We start from the raw sequence: 22,005 nt of genomic DNA on the forward strand, positions 1-22,005 counted from the left end.
GTATTATAACGTGTGTGTGTGTGGTCGAGTTTAGTTTTTGGAAGATTCGGAATTAAAATGAAAGAACAATTCTTACTTTTGAAGTTTAAATGAAAATAATTGACCGGAGTTTTGACTTTTGAGCAAACAACTCCGAAATGGAATTTTAATGATTCCAATAGTTTCGTATGATGATTTCAGACTTAGGTGTATGTCCGAAATTGAATTTGGAAGTCCGTAGGTCAATTCGACGCATTTTGGCGAAAGTTGGAAAATGGAAGATTTTTAGAAAGTTTGACCGGGAGTTGACTTTATTGATATCAGGGTCGAAATTTGATTCCAAAAATTGGAACAAGTCCATTATGTCATTTATGATTCGTGTGCAAAATTTGAAGTCATTCCGGATTGATTTGATACGTTTCGACGCAAATTATAGAAGTTGGAAGATTTAAAAACTCATAATTCGATTCGAGCCGTGATTTATAATTTCGACGTTATTTGACGTGATTTGAAGTCTCGACTAAGTTCGTATTGTATTTTGAGACTTATTAGTATACTTGGTTAGGGTCCCATGGTGCTCAGATGAGTTTTGGATGGGGTTTTAACGCGTTTGGTATTTTGTTATTGTTTTGAGCATAAACATGTAATGATCCAAAGGTCTATTTTTAGTACTAGCTATTAAAATTCGATTTCGAGACTTTCGGGAGTTTAATAATGAATTATAAGAATGATCTGAAATATTTGGTCTAATTTCATCTAGTCGCGATTTGGTTTTTAGCGTGAAACACGAGTTAATTATTTAACGAGCAAAGTTGGTATCGTATTGAACACATTAGTTCTGAATTGAGTTTCGATTGAACGACTAGGTTCATATTAATATTTGTGACTCATAGGAACAAGAATCGTCAAATTCCGAGTTCGTATAATGGAGTTAGAGCTTTTTTAGTGAAAAATAAATTGCTGGTGTAAACAGTCCTCGTGCACACCTTTAACGACCAAATTTGGCACTGTTTGCGACGGAAACTGGACTTTTAGCGACCATATTAGTGTTTTTATTGGGAAGAACTTTAAGGATCAAAAATGGTCATTTCTTTCATTTCGTTTTGGATTTTTGGAGCACGGTTCTTGGGCGATTTTGAGGATTTCTTCAAGACATCAAATTGGATAAGTGTCCTATATCCGAAAGTGATTATATTTCATAAATTCATGGTTATATTCATCATTTAATTCGGATTTAAATGGAAGAAATTGAGATTTTTACATCTTTCCAAAAATGGAAATTTACTATTTGGAGGTCGAGTTGTTATCAGAATTTGATAAAATTGGTATGGTTGAACTCGTATCGGAATGGGTGTTTGGATTTCTTGAAAATTCTGTCTGTTTCTGAGAGGCGAACCCCGTGTTGACTTTCGGTTGACTTTTTAATGTGAAATTTTAAGTTGACATTATATTATCTAGAATTGTTTTCGATGAATTTTAATAAAGTTATACAATTAATTTGGATAGATTTGAGTTGTCCAGATGTTAATTTAAGCAAAAAGGTTATTTTGGAATATCGACCTAACTTCAAAATGTTAAGTATCTTGCCTAACCTTGAGTGGGGGAATTACCCCTTAGGCATTGAGTCTTATGTGGAAATTGTGTGATTGAAACCATGTACGCGAGGTGACGAGTACGTACTTGGATTATATGTGCAAATTATGTCAGTTAAAATTTATAGACACCCTTATGTATTAAATTGAAAAATTGTTGGAACTTATTCTTATAAAATTCTTTATTTGTCATGCCTCATTCCTTGCTTGTCGAAGTTATTTTTATATGATAATTTGGTATGATTGCCACTTTGATTTTTATGTGAAATGTCGTGATTGGTTGGGTTGGCATTTCTTGGAAATAATTTTATTATGGATTCCTTATCTGCAAGTAATTAATTAAATAAGTTTAAAATGAGGCATTAATATATATTTATCAAATATTTGGATTAAAGAAGGCGTTGTCCTATGCTGAGTTACTTTTCCATCTCTATTGTTATTTTTGAGGTTTTATATACGTTGTATGGAGCCTTGGGCTATTTGTTGTGAAATATATTAATTTTATTGTATCTTTGGAATTGGTTGTGGCCATTGGGCAATTTGTGATATGAATTGATTGTGTTGTGATAATATTTCGCGTAAATTATTGGGTGATTTGAGTTATTGTTATGCGAACATAAGGGTGACATTTCACTATTGATAATATGCAAATATAAGGGTGGCATATCACTTTTGTTATGTGTGTTGGGGTGTTGTATGGGATGAGAGATAAGGGAGGCTATTATAAAGAGAGATAAGGGTGGTTATAGGAGTGATAAAGGTGGCTATATGAGCGATAAGGGTAGCTATTGATATTGTTAGAGCGGAGGGATAAGGGTGACTATTACTATAGAGTGATACATGTGGCTATAGGAGAGATAAGGGTGGCTATTGTCAGGGATGATACGTGATGACGTGGGATTATTGTGTTGGTGATTTTTATGTGATGTTGTGATTTTTCTTGTGTTTATTTTTATCTCTTGTGCAACTTGTCTTGTTGTTTCGGTAGACTTGATAATAGTCTGATTCATGTTGAAAATGTGAGCCTATGGCTATTGCCGGGCGGTTTATATTATTGGCAAGTGAACTGTCCGTGCAGATGTGATATGAAATGTGGGCACGAGGTGCCGGAAAAGTATGATGATTTTATTATTGGCACGTGAGTTGTCCATGCGGCTATGAAAGAAATATGGGCACGAGGTGCCGGGAAAATATGATGATTTTATTCTTGGCACGTGAGTTGTCCGTGCGGTTGTGATAGAAATATGGGCACGAGGTGTCGTGAAAATATGAAATTGGGCTGAGACCTGTAATTTTTATGATTATGAAATGAGGTGTCACATGGTGACTTTTACTTGAAAGGAATTATATTCGAAAGATTTTACTTGAAAAGAATTATATTCGAAAGATTTTATTTGAAAGAATTATATTCGAAAGATATTTATTTAAAAGAATTATATTCGAAAGATATTTATTTGAAAGAATTATATTCGTAAGATATTTATTTGAAGAAAATATATTCGAGATAAATTTAATTGAAAGGATTACATTCTAAAGATTTTTATTTGAAAAACTTATAAATAAAAGATGTATATTTTGAAGGACTTGATTATTTGGTTGTACTTGTATTCATTATTCGTTTGAGCAATATTTATGGTGTTCTTGTTGCCTTGCTGTTTATATCACTAGTTGATTATTATTGCTATCACTATTATTTATTTTTTATTATTTTTGAATGCTATATTGCACAAATTATTAGACTAGTGAGTGTTTTGACTGTATCTCGTCACTACTCCACCGAGGTTAGTCTTGATACTTACTGGGTACCGACTGTGGTGTACTCATATTATATTTTTGCACATTTTTGTGCAGAGCCAGGTACTGGAGATATTGGATTCGAGTAGATTTAGTGCGTTGATCGCAAGGATTCAAGGTAGAGCTGCTTGGTCGTCGTAGTCACTTGGAGTCTTCCTATTTTATTGTACTCTTAATTATTATTCGAAGAATATTATATATTCGATCCTTGAGATCATTTCATTTATTCAGTTAAAGTTCATGACTCAGTATTACCAGTCTTGGGAGGTTGTTATAATTATTTTCGCTGTTAGTTTCGATTATCTACATAAAAAAAGGGATTGAATTGTTATTAAAATTGTCTTACCTAGTCTTAGAGACTAAAATTATATTCGAAAGATTTTATTTGAAAGAATTATATTCAAAAGATATTTATTTGAAAGAATTATATTCGAAAGATATTTATTTGAAAGAATTATATTTGTAAGATATTTATTTGAAGGAAGTATATTCAAGATATATTTAATTGCAAGGATTACATTCTAAAGATTTTTATTTGAAAAACTTATAGATGAAAGATGTATATTTTGAAGGTCTTGATTAATTCGTTGTACTTGTGTTCATGATTCGTTTGAGCAATATTTATAGTGTTCTTAATGCCTTGCTGTTTATATCACTAGTTGATTATTGTTGCTATCACTGTTATTTGTTTTCTATTATTTTTGAATGCTATATTGCATAGGTTATTAGACCAGTGAGTGTCTTGACTGTACCTCGTCACTACTGCACCGAGGTTAGTTTTGATACTTACTGGGTACCGAGTGTGGCGTACTCATACTACACTTCTGCATATTTTTGTGCAGAGCCAGGTAGTAGAGATGTTGGACTCGAGCAGAGTTATTGTGTTGATGGCAATGATTCAAGGTAGAGCTGCTTGGTCGTCGCAGTCCCTTAGAGTCTCCCATTTTATTGTACCGTTAATGATTATTTTAAGAATATTGTATATTCGATCCTTGAGATCATTTCATGTATTCGGTTAGAGTTCGTGACTCAGTATTACCAGTCTTTGGAGGTTGTTATAATTATTATCGTTGTTGGCTTCGATTATCTATATAAAACAAATTGGCTTGAATTGTTATTAAAATCATCATACCTAGTCTTAGAGACTAAGTGCCATCACGATGCCTGTGGTGGGATTTTGTGTCGTGACAAGTTGGTTCAGAGCTCTAGGTTCATAGGTTCTATGAGTTACAAACGAGTTTAGTAGAGTCTTGTAGATTGGTACATAGACGTCTGTATTTATCTTCAAAAGGCTACAGAACTGTTAGAAAATTTCCATTTCTTTCATTCTTGTCGTGCTGAATTTGTTGATTTTGGAATTTGAGCCTTTGTATCTCTATTCTCTAACAGATGGTGAGGACACCTGCTATCGGGTCAGCTGAGAAGACACCCGCATATGCTGCTAGGGCCGCGAGAGGATGGGGCCGAGGTAGAGGCCGAGGAAGGGCACATGCCACAGCTAGAGCACCTGTCAGAGAAGCAGTTGAGGAGCCACCAGTAGCTCCAGTTGAGGTACAGGCACGAAAGACACCTGTTGTTACCCCAGACTTCAGGAGACTTTAACACAGTTCCTGAATATGTTTGGTACATTAACTCAGGTGGGATTGATCTCCGTTTCACCAAATATTTCACAGATAGGGGGAAGAGCTCAAACTTCTACCGCCCGTACTCCAGAGCAACATGTTCACATTAGTCAGATTTCGGGTGTGGTGCTGGTACAACCTGTTATTCCGGTTCAGTCTGAGATCAGCCTAGAGGCATCATAAGAGGAACAAAAGAGACTTGAGAGATTTAAGAGGTATAGCCCTCCTACTTTCAGTGGCACAACTACAATGGATGCCCATGGATTTCTAGAAAAGTGTCACCGTATTATCCGCACCATGGGTATTGAGGAAGTGAGTGGAGTTGCCTTTACTACATCTTAGTTGTCAGGAGCAGCGTATCGGTGGTGGCAAGTTTATGAAGAAGGTAGACCAGCCGAGGCAATGCCACCAACTTGGGCTCAATTTTTGGATATGTTTTTGAAAGAATTTGTTCCCCAGACTATTCGGGATGTGTGACGCATAGAGTTTGAACGGTTGTGTCAGGGAACCATGACTGTGTCAGAATATGCTATGAGGTTTAATCAGTTAGGCCGCCATGCACCTACCTTGGTTCCTACAGTTAGAGAGCGAGTCTGCAGATTCATTGAAGGGCTCGATTATGATTTTAAAATATGTATGGCTCGAGAGTTGTAGACTGACATTCCATTTCAGCAAGTAGTAGAGCTTGCCAGGATGCTAGAACGTGTTCGAAGTGAGTAAAAGGAGTCTAAGGAGGCCAAAAGGTATCAGAACTCTAGAGGATTCAGTAGATTCTACTATGCTGCTATGACTCATCAGGGCGAAGGCTCAGGCAGCCGGTCAGCCCAGTCCGCAATTCAAAATACTCGTAGTGCTCTAGTTAGTACTTTTAGTGCACCACCGGCACGGGGTTTTTACAGTGATTATTCTAGTTATCCGGTACAGCCTCAGTATGAGCAGTCGCGCCCGCAGAGGGGTTATTATGAGTGTGGTGATACCAGGCACATAATTAGAGATTATCCCAGACTTGGGAGAGGTGAATTTCATCAGAACATTCAGGCTACAGGCTTTGTTCCAGTTAATACTCCACGTGCACAACCAGTTAGGGGTGGAGGACAGGCGGGCAGAGGTGCCCAAGAAGGGGAGGTACGGTCTGTTGATATAATTGCTATGAATTGGTTGGGGCCGTTACACTAGATGGTGTCCTTACAGGTATGAGTTAATTCATAATAAAGAAGCACTATTCTTATTATGATTCGATTCCGATTATCTAGGTGAGAGATCCTTTCATGCTCCTTATATGGTGGATTTGTGAATTTGTACTCTACTCCCGTGCTTATCCATGTTGGGAGTTTTGATGATGTTAGCCCGTGTCTATCATTTTGTTTTTACACTATTGAGGGATATGAGTCCAAACATGACTTTCTATTACTCACTACGGTAGGTTTTGATATAAATTCGAGATAGTTTGATTAAAAAATTGTGAATTATATGCCCTACCAATATGAGGGTTCATTATGTGTTGTGAAATTATTTATCGGAATTTATGAAATGAAGAAAAAGAAATGGAATTTTTTTGTTGGGACAACGTGCATGATACTTGTGATTTAGAGTTGAGGATGTGATCCGTGTGGTTAAATTTATGTGTTCAAATTCTCCCTTTGTGAAATTAAATTTGTACTATAGTACTAATAGGGAGTCATGCATGTTAGGCTTATTTGATAACTCTTTTATGTATTTTTATGTGCATATTTAACCATATTCGTGCTATAATTTTTGAGTTTTAGCCTACGGGATGTGTGTCCATGTGGCGTTAATATGACTTGTTAATTCAGGTAAATAGTTATGAGGTATTCATGCCTCGCAATTTGCTGTCAGTGTTATAAAAATTTGAAATGAGGTTTTGGTTAATATGAGGTTAATTGACGATGTTGAAATTAATTATGAACAACTATTATGACTAGAGATGTGGTTATGGGCATACATATGATGTGTGCATAGGCACGAGTTGCTACAGCCGGTTGAGACTAACACGGTGTGTTGATATAAAAAAAGCGAAACTTTCAAAATTAATTTGGGTGTGAGAAATTTGGTTTTAAAGTTTATAAATGTAGATAAAAGAAATAATCTCAATTGAGATGGTGTTGTCGGATCCATGTTAAATTTGAGGTGATGTGGGATCACCCGCGAGTATGTGTGTAATAATACACTCAGTAATTTAATGTCCTCAAAATAATTTTTGGCACGTTTGAGGACGAATGTATGTTTTAAGAGGGGGAGAATGTAACGACCCGACTTGCCATTTTGTGAATTAGCATCCCGTTTAATGGTTTAAGGCACCTAGCAGCATCGTAATATGTATTATAACGTATGTGTGTGGTCGAGTTTGGTTTTCAGAAGATTCAAAATTAAAATGAAAGAACAATTCTTACTTTTGAAGTTTAAATGAAAAGAGTTGACATGAGTTTTGACTTTTGAGCAAACGACTCCATAATGGAATTTTAATGATTCCTATAGTTTTGTATGGTGATTTCAGACTTAGGCGTATATTCGGATTTGGATTTGGAAGTCCGTAGGTCAATTCGACGCATTTTAGCGAAAGTTGGAAAATAGAAAAATTTTAGAAAGTTTGATCGGGAATTGACTTTATTGATATCGGGATCGAAATTTGATTCTGGAAATTGAAACAGCTCCATTATGTCATTTATGACTCGTGTGCAATATTTGAAGTCATTTCAGATTGATTCGATATGTTTCGGCGCAAATTATAGAAGTTGGAAGATTTTAAAACTCATAATTCGATTCGAGGTGCAATTCATAATTTCGACGTTGTTTGACGTGGTTTGAAGCCTCGACTAAGTTCGTATTATATTTTGGAACTTGTTAGTATACTTGATTGGGGTCCATGGGGCTCGGGATGAGTTTTGGATGGGTTTTTAATGGGTTTGGTGTTTTGTCATTGTTTTGAGTATAAACATGTAATGATCCAAAGGTCTATTTTTAGTTTTAGAGATCAAAATTTGATTTCGAGACTTCCGAGTGTTTAATAATGAATTATAGGAATGATCTGAAATATTTGGTCTAATTTCATCAAGTCGCGATTGGGTTTTTACCGCGAAACATGAGTTAATTATTTAACGAGCGAAGTTGGTACCGCATTGAGCAAATGAGCTCTGAATTGAGTTTTGATTGAACGACTAGGTTTGTATTATTATTTGTGACTCATAGGAACAAGAATCGTCGAATTCCGAGTTTGTATGATGTAGTTAGAGCCTTTTAGTGAAAAATAAATTGCTGGTGTAAACAGATTTGGTGCGCACCTTTAGCGACCAGATTTGGTACTGTTAGCGAAGGGAACTAAACTTTTAGTGACCATATTAGTGTTTTTATTGGGCAGAACTTTAAGGACCAAAAATGATCATTTCCTTCATTTCGTTTTCGATTTTTGGAGCACGGTTTTTGGGCAATTTTGAGGATTTCTTCAAGACTTCAACTTGGGTAAGTTTCAAGCAACAACTTAGGCAGATGTCCACAACCGGTATGAGTCAAAGATTAGGAATGAAGATGATCAGGTTGACTTCCCTTCATCAGTAAAGGGGCGGGAGAAGGGCAAGGAAAAAATAAAAGACGATATCGACTCAAATAGACGAGTTTCAAGGGGTCAGTTTCTACTCTACGAGCAGACGGAAGGTCACAGCAGGAGCTTCCGATTGGTGGACAAGTTTACCAATAACAGGAGAACTAACCGCGGGCAGAATAACAGATCGCTGTAGGATAGTGAGACCCCGAGAATGCAACAGTACGTGGAAAAGGTTCAGGTCTTGTTGTCACGATTCTGGGAGTAGTCAATAGCCCACATCCTGAGGGAAGAAAATGCAAAAGCAGATGCTTTAGCAAATCTGGGCTCATCAACAGAAATTTAGGGACCAGAATCGGGGGTAGTAGTTCAACTGATGAAATCATCCTTAGAGAGGAATGGTTACTATGAGGTGAATTCGACCAACCTGGTATGGTACTGGTGGAACGAGATAATTGATTATCTCGAACATGGGAAACTACCCAAAGAACCCAAGGCATCAAGAGCGATGCGCACCAAAGCCGCGCGATACAGCTTCGAGAAAGGCCAATTATACAAAAAAGCATTCCAAGGCCCGCTGTCCCGATGCTTAGAAGCGTCTGAAGCCAGCTACATCATGAGAGAAATCCATGAAGGAATATGTGGCAACCACTTGGATGCAGATTTTTTGGTGCTGAAATTAGTCCGAGCAGGGTATTATTGGCCCCGTATAGGTCTAGATGCCAAGGACTTTGTACGAAAATGTGATAAGTGCCAACGCCACGCACCACTTGTACATCAACCACCAGAACCACGACATTTAATTCTGTTCCCGTGGCCATTCATGAAATGGAGAATGGACATCGTCGGACCGCTACCATCGCCTACGGGGAAAAGTAAGATTTCTTTTAATTTTGACTGACTATTTTTTCAAATGGGTGGAAGCAGGTCCTTACCAAAAGATTGAAGAACGCGAAGTGGTCGACTTCTTATGGGAGAATATAATATGCAGGTTCGGAATACCTAAGGAGATTGCATGCGACAACGGGCCACAATTTATCGGCGCAAAAGTCACAAAATTCCTTAATGATTTGAAGGTAAAAAGGATTACCTCGTCACTGTACCATCCGAGCGCAAACGGACAAGCAGAGTCAAAAAACAAAACAATTGTGCAAAATTTGAAGAAAAGGCTAGAAGCAGGAAAAGGCCGCTGGCCCGAGGAATTGCCTGGGGTATTCTGGGACTACCGAACAGCTATCAAATCAAGCATATGAGAAACTCCTTTTTCCCTTGTGTACATCATAGAAGCTTTGATACTAGTGGAAGTGGAAGAGCCCACTTTAAGGTATTCCCAGATAAATGAAGAATCAAATAACGAGGCAATGCTAATCAACCTAGAACTGCTTGAGGGATGTAGGGACCTTGCACATGTCAGAATGTCAGCTCAAAATAAGAGGATAAAGCGGTATTACAATCAAAGAACCGACATTCGTTACTTTAAAGTAGGGGACTTGGTCTTGAGTAAGGTGACTCAAAACACCCGAGAACTCTACACCGACAAGTTAGACTCTACATGGGAAGGCCATTACGGGGTTTCAGCTATCACCGATAAAAGGTCATATGAGTTGGAAAAACACAACGGAGACAAGTTTCCCAGTAACTGGAACGTGGCTCATCTGAAAAAATATTACTGCTGACAAACAACAGTCAGACGGAAAGTATGTGCTGCACTCTTTTATCCTCCGTTCTGCTTTTTATCCCAATTGGGTTATTTTCAGGCAAGGTTTCTTAATGAGGCAATGACCACAAGCATACTACAAAAACAACAGTAATAAGACCTTTTGATAACAAGTTTTTATTCGGGGGGTGATAAGATAATCTTTGCTTCGTTAGCAAATTCCCACCAGGAAGTTAAGAGTGCTACCGAACAAAGGTTACACGATCGTTCACGAGCACAAACCACTAGAGGATTTTCAGGTATTCCTTTGCTCGACAGCATGAATTCCTAAGGGGAAAGCAAAATATGTTACCGAGCGAAGGGTTACATAGCAATTCATCGATGGAACCTTCGAAGATACAAGACATCCAGTGTTCCAACATGCATTCTTCGCATTAGAACACTGGGGGGATGTAATGATATGATTACAAGACAACACTAAATGCCACGTCAACCGGGAATGAAAATCCGGTAAGACAACATTGAATACCACATCATCGGGGAACGAAAATCCGGCAAGGCAACACTAAATATCACGCATCATCGGGACCGAGGACTGCACAGCCAGCCCTGAAGAAATAAGTTATACAAGATAGCCACAAGTCATGGAAACTTCTTTTCTACATCGCAAAATGCATATGTAAACTATGAAAATAGAAGGAATGAAATGAAATCCTTTTGCTTTTATCTTGTTTCTTGCCTACACGATGAGCTAATTTTGTCATTTGAAAGTTAAACAAGTACTTCAAATGTTAGTGCTGTAATGAACATGAGATGTCCTCTTCAAGAGCACCGTAAATATAAGAGGGCCCTCTCTTATAAAAACCCTCATGTTAAAGGGTTAGTTCCGGAAGAATATATCCCCTGAACCAAAAATGCTATCGGGGAGAAATACACCTAAAGCCACATATAAAAAATATACAGAAACCAAACTTGCGCAAATACTTATAAAAACTCTCTTGTTAAAGGGTTAGTTCCGGAATAATATATCCCCGGAACAAAAAATGCTATCGGTAAAAAATACACCCGAAGCCACATACGAAAAAGATGCAGAAACCAAACCTACGCAAATACTTATTGAAACCCTCATGTAAAAGGAATAATTCCCGTAGACAGAAGTGCATCGAAGAAAATGCATCCGAGACCATATGCAAAAAAGCAGGAAGACATGTACAAGGGTTAAAAAACTTGAACATATATCCAAGCAAAGTAAGACTCAGCCAAATAGTTGAGAAATAATACGTCTTTATTTACAAAGGTTTACCAAAAGGAAATACAAGACATGGAAAGAAAAGGCTAAACTACAGCGTCGCCAGAATCAGAAGGAAGAGAAGTATTTGCATCCTCGGGAGCAGTAGCTGGTTCAACCGATGGCTCAACATCTTCGTCAGCTTGATCTTTGGCATCATCGTCTTTCGATTCCTCTTCAGTGTCCAAAATCTCGGAACCAGAATCAGAAGGACCTGGAACATCAGACCGCGCTATGAGTCCATTTTTTGCAACCAACTCAAGTTCGCATGCCTTAGCGATTTCGGCATCAATATCAATAATGCCAGCTTTGGCTGCTTCCAAGATTTTTCTCATCATGATGTACATGGCATAAGTTTTTTCAACAATAAGGGAAGCCTCTCGGTGCCTGAGTTCTTCTTTGAGTTGAGCGGTCTCGGCAGAAAGATTATCCCGGGTGGAGCTAATAGACTGGAGGCTAACATCGAGATCACGGACAGTTGAACTATAGAGCCTATTGTGCTCGATAGTTTTCTTATACTTCTCCTCCAACCGAACATATCTTGCCTCCGCAGCAGTAAGATCTTCGACCTTATAATTCAAGGCTGCTTCTAAATTAGTTACCCTTTCGACAATAGCAGCCTCACGGTCATTGGCAACAAGAATGGCATCCTGGACCTCAGCCCTTTTAGCTTTGACTTCATCAAAACTAGTCCTCAGCGGCCTAATTTCGTGGCTAAGGATCTCTACTTCCTGCTCACTTTGTTGTAAGCGGGCTTCCAAAGCAACGACTTTAGTAGGCCTGGTTTCCACTTCCGAGAGGCGAAGAACGATCTAGTCCTGTTCAGCCAAAAGTCGATCCCGCTCCGAAGAAAGTTCCTTATTATCACGAATTAACTATTGTAGGCCCTCGGAAGCAAGAAAATTGGCCTACAAGATTAGAAGAGGTAAAATTTAAAATGTATTCATTCAAAAGCTGAGAAATAGCAGAGAAAGACAGAAATATACCACTACGGCATTCTGCATGGCCTTGTTCAACAAACACTCTCCCGAGAGTGTCTAAATCTTTTCCCAATCCTTCTCTGAAGCCAAGGGCTTCAGATAATTTGCAAGATCCACCGGACGGGAAAGAAGGTTGCACCCGGTAGAGACCGAAAGGGTAACACTCCTCCTACTCTGAGGATCTTCAGAAGGGGCAACATAATTTTCCCCCAAATTCCCATGAACAGGGGACGGAGGAAGAGGAACGCCTTCAGCACGGTCAGGTGCGGCCGTTGGAGATGATGTTGTCGGTAGAAGCGTGGATGAAGATGGAAATGATGTAGCAGCTGGTGGTGGCGAAAAAGGTGATGATAAAGCCGGTGAAGAAGAAGAAAGGGAAACAGCTACACCAAAGGCAACACTGATAGTTGGGTGTTCACCGATCGAGGACGGCAAGGACCCGATACTCTGCCTCGCAGTACCAGATACATCATCCTGGGTGAGTGTGACTGCATCAACAGGTTGAACATCCTGTTGAGAGGATAAGGATCGTTGTCTTCTATGAATAGAAGCTCCCTCATTGCTAGCTTCTTCATCATCAATCAGTACGGTGTCTATGACCGGCCCGGAGGGAGGACCGGCCAACGTCACCACCTGGGATGATTCGGGGCCATAAACCTTTGCCCTCTTATTCTTCTCCCTGGATGTAGAAGAACACCTTCTTCTTGGTTGCTTGTTCTCTATCCGGGGACTCTACGAAGAAATATTTGCGCCCGGAGTAGACCAGAGGCACCCGTTCGAGCAAGCGCCTCCTGGAGAAGCCTCGCCGCATTAGCAGAGTCGACCAAAACATCCTCTTCGGGGATCTCAACTGAGCCCGGGGGTAGACCTAATTTGACAAACAAGTTAGGATATTTCGGGTTACCATGATTTTTGGCCTTCCACCCTTATTTAATGGACAGTTCTTTCCACAAGCGAATTTCGGGCGTGGTGATGTCCAAGATCTTTTGAACCCACCGGTCCAAGCCTTCTACCACCGATGGGGCCCATCGGGTCACTATAACATACATAAGCTTAAAGATCAATACAGGCGTAAAAAACATTTAGAAGGGGATAACGTATTGAAAGAAACTCACGGGAATGGCTCCAAGCAACCGGAAAGGATGAGGCCGTTGTTGGAATAATTTCACTAGAGGCAACTACAACAAACCGTTCCATCCAACCTCGGTCATTGTCATCATCCATGCTGGAAATGAAAGCATGGTGACCATTCTTGCAAAAATTTATCACCATCCCCCCGCGGAAGATCTTGGGGGAGTACAGATTCATCATATGAGCCAGGGTCAGCTCTTCAATGGTTTCAAAGCACAGGCGCCAAAGGCAGGCAATCATCCTCCACACGGAGGGGCTTACCTGTGCCAAACATACCTGGCAGCGAAGGTAAAATTCCGCAATCACGGAATCAAGCTCCCCACTCAAAGAGAACGTACCCAAGGTAAAAGGGTACGTGTAAAAATATGTGAAACCCTCTCTGGGAAGGGTCACTCGGTCAGATAGGTCGGGAGCGATGATATCCAAATTCGGGCAGCAGCAGCTTTCCTTCACAGTAGGGATACTGGAAGGACGAATGAAATATAGATACCTACTAACCGCCCATGTACGAGGCTTATCAGTGAGAAATTTCTCCTCCAAATCCTTCAAAGTACTAAGCCTTTTGGGGATTATGAAAGTTACTGTTGGGGGAGTAAAATCTTTATTTTTGTTCTTATTTTTTGAAGAACTAGAACATTTAGATGAAGAAGCCATTAGAAGAGGGGAAGAAGAAATTTTGTGTTTGGAAAATATTAGAGAAGAGATGAAGAGCAAGAATGCAGGTTGGAAGTTCAAGCAACTGGTAAGACCCAAAGGAAAAGGGAGTTGATACGTATAGGTAAATTTTTGGGCGGCTAAAATACTTGGCTCTAATTACCTCGATAACAGGCAGAAGGCATTCTAAATCATAGGAGGACACGTGTTCTAGGCATTAAATGCGGGGAAACAGACATCTAATCAACCGTTAGTAACCTATAAAAGAGATTATAGTAATTCCCGCCAAAAGGGGATTCTCACCAACTTTCCGGTAACACAAAGTTATGTTACCGAAAAGCAGGGGGACTATCTGTATCTGGTAAAATACGTTATGCTACGTGGCCACCTAAGAAGGGAACACGTGGAATCAAAACTGTAAGGATAGAAAATCGGGCACAACTACCTCGTGTATCACCGAGAAAGGCAAGTTCGTAAGGGCATTAAGCATGCTGCGCCCAATGGCATTTAATGAAGAATATTCTACGACATTAGAGAGTAACGACTCATTAAAGAAATCTGAGCATTTATGTTTACCGTTAGGTTTCCATTATCACACTCCAATAATTGTAATTAGTGGTGGGCCCGACCATTACGCTCATTGAGCTATAAATAATAGGCTCAACTATCATTGTAAGGAACGATTTTTCTGGAATACATTGACTAAATTCTATACAACAATCTGATACCTTTTTTTTTTCTCTTTCTCGCTTGTTAATCTTATCATCATTGTGTCCGAAAACCTTGTTCCCGGGCTCTTCGAATCCATCATTTCGTTTACATTTTGAGCTAAGTATCTTAAATCTAATAGATTAATTCATTATCTTTGGGATTAAATTGATTCGTCTCTCTAGAAACCACGAACAAATTCAAGTGTACCGTTTTACGGGCAAACAATTATATTATCCAAAATTATTTTTGATAAATTTTAATGAAGTTATATAATTAATTTGGATAGATTTGAGTTGTCCAGAGGTCAATTCAAGCAAGAAGGCTATTTTGAAATATTGGCCTAACTTCAAAAAGGTAAGTATCTTGCCTAACCTTGAGTGGAAGAATTACCCCTTAGGTATTGAGTCTTATATAAAAATTGTGTGATTGAAAGCAATGTACGCAGGGTGACGAGTATGTACTTAATTTATATGTGCAAATTATACCGGTTAAAATTTATAGACACCCTTATGTATTAAATTGGAAAATTATTGGAACTTATTAAATTCTTTATGCCTCATTCCTTGCTTGTCGATATTGTTTTTATACGATAATTTGGTGTGAATGCCATTTTGATTTTTATGTGAAATGTCATGATTGGTTGGGTTGACATTTCTTGGAAATAATTTCATTATAGATTCCTTATCTGCAAATAATTAATTAAATAAGTTTAAAATGAGGCATTAATATATATTTATCAAAACTTTAGATTAAAGAAGGCGTTGTCCTATACTGAGTTCCTTTTCCATCTCTGTTATTTTTGAGGTTTTATATACGTTGTGTGGAGCCTTAGGGTATTTGCTGTGAAATATATTGATTTTGTTGTATCTTTGAAATTGGTTGTGGCAATTGAATAATTTGTGATATGAATTGATTGTGTTGTGTTGTTGGAATAATATTCCATGTAAATTGTTGGGTGATTTGAGTTATTGTTATGAGGACATAAATGTGGCATTTCACTGTTGATAATATGTGGACATAAAGGTGGCATATCATTGTTGTTATGTGTGTTGGGGCATTGTTTGGGAGGAGAGATAAGGGAGGCTATTATAAGGAGAGATAAGGGTGGGTATATGAGAGATAAGGGTGGCTAGGAGCGATAAAGGTGGCTATTGATATTGTCAGGGTGGAGGGAGAAGAGTGGCTATTACTATGGAGTGATACGGGTGGCTATAGGAGAGATAATAATCTGATTCATGTTGAAAATGTGAGTCTGTGACTATTGTCGAGGGGTTTATATTATTGGCACGTGAACTGTCCTTGCAGATGTAGTATGAAATGTGGGCACGGGGTGCCGGAGAAATATGATAATTTTATTATTGGCACGTGAGTTGTCCGTGCGGTTATAAAAGAAATATGGGCACGAGGTGCCGAAAAAATATGATAATTTTATTATTGGTACGTGAGTTGTCCGTGCTGTTGTGATAGAAATATGGGCATGAGGTGCCGTGAAAATATGAAAGTAGGCTGAGACCCGTAATTTTTATGATTATGAAATGAGGTGTCACATGGTGACTTTTACTTGAAAGGAATTGTATTCGAAAGATTTTACTTGAAAGGAATTATATTCGAAAGATATTTATTTGAAAGAATTATATTCGAAAGATATTTATTTGAAAGAATTATATTCGTAAGATATTTATTTGAAGGAAGTATATTTGAGATATATTTAATTGAAAGGATTACATTCTAAAGATTTTTATTTGAAAAACTTATAGATAAAAGATGTATATTTTGAAGGACTTGATTAATTGGTTGTACTTGTGTTCATTATTCGTTTGAGCAATATTTATGGTGTTCTTGCTGCCTTGCTATTTATATCACTAGTTGATTATTGTTGCTATCATTTTTGTATGCTATATTACACAGATTATTAGACTAGTGAGTGTCTTGATTTTACATCGTCACTAGTCCATCGAGGTTAGTCTTAATACTTATAGGGCACCAACTGTGGTGTACTCATACTATACTTCTGCACATTTTTGTGCAGAGCCAGGTACTGGTGATATTGGACCTGAGCAGAGTTAGTGTGTTGATCGCAAGGATTCAAGGTAGAGCTTCTTGGTCGTCGCAGTCCCTTGGTGGCTTCTCATTTTATTGTACTGTTAATTATTATTCGAACAATATTATATATTCGATCCTTGAGATCATTTCATGTATTTAGTTAGAGTTCGTGACTGAGTTTTTTGAGGTCTTAGAACACAAAATTACTTATTAAATTTAAAGATGATATTTTGGGTCATCACAAAAATGGCTTGAATTGTTATAAAATCGGCTTACCTAGTCTTAGAGACTAAGTGTCATCACGATGCGTGTGACGGAATTTTGGATCGTGACAGTAGTATATTTCTGTTGAAAGTTTTCAGATTCTTATTTTGGTTAAAGTCTTCGGGTGGAAAAAAGGTTTCAAAAGAAAAACATAAAAAGAAAATATACCATATTTGTTTTGTAGAAATATTTCAATCATTCTTTAAAGATTGAACAAAAAAAAGGGGAAAAAAACGTTTATGGCAAAGAGGCATGCGTGAAATACTTGATACTTGAAGTGTTGCCTAAGGTTGGGTTGATTTCTAGACGGGAGCTTTACCGTAATATACACTATTTAAAACCTTATTACCCTCCCTACTCAATTTCAATTTAATTGCATTGTCATATACAATTTATCAATTATATACAAATAAGTTTTAAATGAGTATCCCGTTATATTAGGAATTGAATAAGGAATATTAGTTATTTCCTTATCCCTTTATACTTGACCACTCTCTCTCTCCATCTCTCTCTCTCTCTCTCTCTCTCTCTCTCTCTCTCTCTCTCTCTCTCTCTCTCTCTCTCTCTCTCTCTCTCTCTCTTCGTTTCTTTACTCTCCTTCTCTGTTTTTTTCTCCAATTTTTCTTCCTTTGATGTTCTCTATTTTTTTTATGCTTTCTTGTTGTATAGAGTTCTAATGGAATTCATCAATGGATTTCAATCGTTTTAATAGGTGCAGGGACAAACTTCACAACATGAGTATATTAGAGTCCCATGGGGTGGATTTTACTACTTTCCAGCTGGAGGGCAGGGCCCGTAGATGGTGCCAGTCTTATCTTCTTGGCAGACCACCAGGTTATCCTCCCTTGACTTTGGATCATTTCACACGTACCTTTCTGGATAGGTATATTCCGCCCTCTCAGAGGGAAGAGTTGAGATTTCAATTTGAGCAGCTCCAGCAGGGTCAGATGTCAGTGACCGATTATGAGGCATATTTCTCTGAGTTATCTCGCCATGCACTTAGGATACTACCTACGGATGCGGAGAGAGTGCAGAGGTTTGTTACGGGATTGCACTCGGTTATGCAGGCTACTATGGCCCGTGAGGTTGAGATGGGGACTTCTTACTAGCTAGTAGTGGAGATAGCTCAAAGGATTGAGGGTTATCGTCAGAGAGGTCGAGAGCAGATGTCGCGGGACAAGCAATTCTATTATCTTGGGAGTTTAGAGGTGCCCCGGCTGGGGGCAGAGGTCAGTTCATTAGGGGTCAGCCCAGCAGGCCCACATATCCAGCACCGCCACCTCCTCGTGGTGCTCTAGTGCGGTCTTATTTCAGTGCCATACCAGAGAGTTCATACCACCCACCAGCTATTCAGGGTTCTTCCAGTTACGAGTGCGAGGATTCGGGTCACATGAAAAGGTTTTGCTCCAGACTTCAGGGCAAGGCAGTACAGCAGGGTCATCAGCCCATGATTACAGCACCAGCCGTCCGACTGCCCAAAAGTGGAGGGCAGGCAGGTAAGGGCCATCATAAAGGTAGAGACCAGGCAGGTGGAGGTCAGCTAGCTACTGTTCAGTCAGGCGGAGGCCATCCAGTCGGTGCTCCAGTTAGGTTTTATGTTTTTTCGGCCAGACCAGATGTAGTGGGCTCCGATGCCATGATCACAGGATTTATATATGTTTTTGGTAGAGATGCTTCGGTATTATTCGATCCAGGGTCTACCTATTTATATGTGTCATCTCTATTTTCTCATTTCTTAGATGTTTCTCGTGAGTCTTTGGGCACTCATGTTTTTGTGTCCACTCCTGTGGGCGATTTTGTTGTTGTGGATGTGATCTACCGATCCTGTGTGGTTACATTCTATTGTTGTGAAACTCGAGCGGATCTTCTGTTACTTGATATGACCGACTTTGAGGTCATCCTGGGCATGGACTGGTTATCTCCATATCACGCCATCATTGATTGTCTGCCATATTTATTCGCACCGCAAATGTTTTAGACAGGGTGACTTTTCCACTATTCTCATGGGAGCGGGCCGTTCGCCTCGGCAGATTAATAGATGCATCTATAGTTCGTGACGTTCGACCCTCGGCAGTGCACACAATTATGTATATGTATTATTGGATCAGACCGTATGTCCTCGGCAACTTTCGTGCGTAATAATACTTGGAACCCGATTATACTTGATGTTGTTTCATTGATTGAAGAGATTAAATGATTAAAGGATGGAAATGTTTATTTGGAATTCATTTTTAGTAAGGGGAATTGTTTATTTATTGATTATTATTGGATTTATTATCATTTACATAATTCCTGATTATTTAAAAATCTATTCTTATTATTGTTAGACCATAGTAAGTGTCGAAGTCCACCCCTCGTCACTACTTCTTCGAGGTTAGACTAGATACTTACTGGGTACACGTTATTATTGTACTCATACTATACTCTACACTACCCGTACAAGATCTAAGGTAGGAGCATCCAGTTATCACCCCGGCGCGCACACCTGATACTTTGAGATTTTGCGGTGAGCTGCCCTTCCGAGTCCGTTTCCACAGCACCCAGAGTCTCTCTTCGTTATTTATTTCATCTCTATTTCATTTCAGACGGTATTGTAGTATATTTTATATATTCTACTAGTAGCTCGTACACTAGTGACACCAGGTGTTGGGAATCAGGCTAGTAGAACATTTTGTCGGTTTTAAATTATTATTTTGCCTTACTTACTCTTAATTTGCTTATTACTCATTTTCATGGAAATTGTATTCTTTAAATGTTAAATAAATTAAAAATCAACTATTTCTAAATTTCTAAAAGAAGAAATCACACGGCTTGTTTACTGTTGGCTTGCCCGGCAATAGTGTTGGGCGCCATCACAATCTATGGGTGAAATTGGGTCGTGACAACATGATATTAGAGCACTAGGTTCACGTAGGTCTCACAAGTTATGAGCGGGCCTAATAGAGTCTTACGGATCGGTGCAGAGATATTTGTACTTATGTTAGAGAGGCTATAGAGTGTTAGAAAACTATTCTTTCTTTCCCTCCTATCGTGCAGTCACTATTGTACTAAGTTAATTTCTCTTATTCTCTCACAGATGGTGAGAACGCGCCCGGCTGATACTCCCGGCCAGGGAGGAGCTACTCCCCATGTTGTTAGAGGCCGAGGCAGAGGCCAGGGGAGGGCTCCAGCCTGTGGTAGAGGGCGAGGACGAGGATGTCCCAGAGCTATTCCTGTAGCACCGCCAGTGGATCCAGTAAAGTATCTTATTGTTGAGGAGCAGGGTGAGGTGCTTGTAGCAGAGCCAACTCCGGTAGACTTCATGTCCATGCTAGGATTTCAGGAAGTCATGGACCGTATGCTGCGGTTCATGGATTCTATGACTCAGGCTGGTTTATTTCCAGCGGACCCATCCACATCCTAGGCGGGAGGGGTGCACAGAACCCCACAGTTTAGGCTCCAGGACATGAAACTGCCGTATATCAGACCCTGGGTGCACTACCCGTGGGAGGAGCCCAGCCAGTTGCAGCAGTTGTATCTGAGCTTAGACCAGTTGCGGCCGGCGAGCCGCAGAAGCTATTGGATAGATAGACCAGGCTTCACCCTCATGTCTTCGGAGCTGATCGACATGAGGATCCCCATAGGATTTTTAGATTTAAAGCTTTTAATTAGCCTCCTTATGTTATGGAAAGAATTGAGGAATTTCTAATAATTTGAGAAATTTAAATTGAAATTGTTAGTCAATAAATTTTAAAGGTCTTTGACTCTCCACCATTGACAGCCATTAAAAAGGTTTGAAGCTTTGAAATCGAATTTTTGTTTTCAAAAATTATTATTTGTTTGGATTGGGTATTGTTGCAAATAATTAGAAATATTGTTTGGAGTTTATATCTCAATTTTGAGGGTGTTTTGGTGAGTATTAGACTTGATTTTAGCTGAATTTCATATTGAAACTTGAAGAAGAAGAAGAAGAAGAAGAAAAATACATGATATACAATATACTTACGAAATTGTAGTAAAGTTGTATTATAATTGTATGTAAATTGTATTATGTTACGTTGTAGTTATATTTATAATTTTAATTTGAATGTTGTATGAAAGTTGAAAAATAGTTGTATAATGTATGAATCGTTGTATAAAATTTATATTTAACTTTTCAATACTATCTTTTTACATAAAGTTGATGATATATATCAAGATTGTATTAAAAGAATAAGTTTTGATTGAAATTTTAGAGAGGAAGAAGCACACACCACAGACAAAAAATATATAAATCAGATACAAAATATATACACAAGACATATTATATAAAATTTGTATAAAAATTCTATTTAAGTCGTATGATATTGTAGTTGTATTTAACTGGGTAAAACTAATGTATGAAAGTTGAAGATAAGTTGTAAATAAGTTGTATGAAATTTATTTTTACTATGTATGTTGTTGTAGATATTCAAATTTGCATTAAATTTGTACGAAATTTATTTTTAATTTATATGTTGATGTACCATATATTGTTCTTAGAGATAGAGATTTTATGTGTTTAGTTTGAATATAAATATGCAATGAAGTTTAGATTCGGTAGAAGTTCTCTTTTAGATCTTGCCACACAGGAATTTTTACACATATAGTCGGCCATATTAATTATTTACCTTTGCCATATATATAAATTATACATTAATTATACACAATTATACATATATAATATATAAATTATACATTCACCGGCTATTTTTAGTTTAAGTGGTAGGGTGAGCG

Source organism: Nicotiana tabacum, chromosome 22 (genome assembly GCF_000715075.1).
Source record: "Nicotiana tabacum cultivar K326 chromosome 22, ASM71507v2, whole genome shotgun sequence".
NCBI lineage: Eukaryota > Viridiplantae > Streptophyta > Magnoliopsida > Solanales > Solanaceae > Nicotiana > Nicotiana tabacum.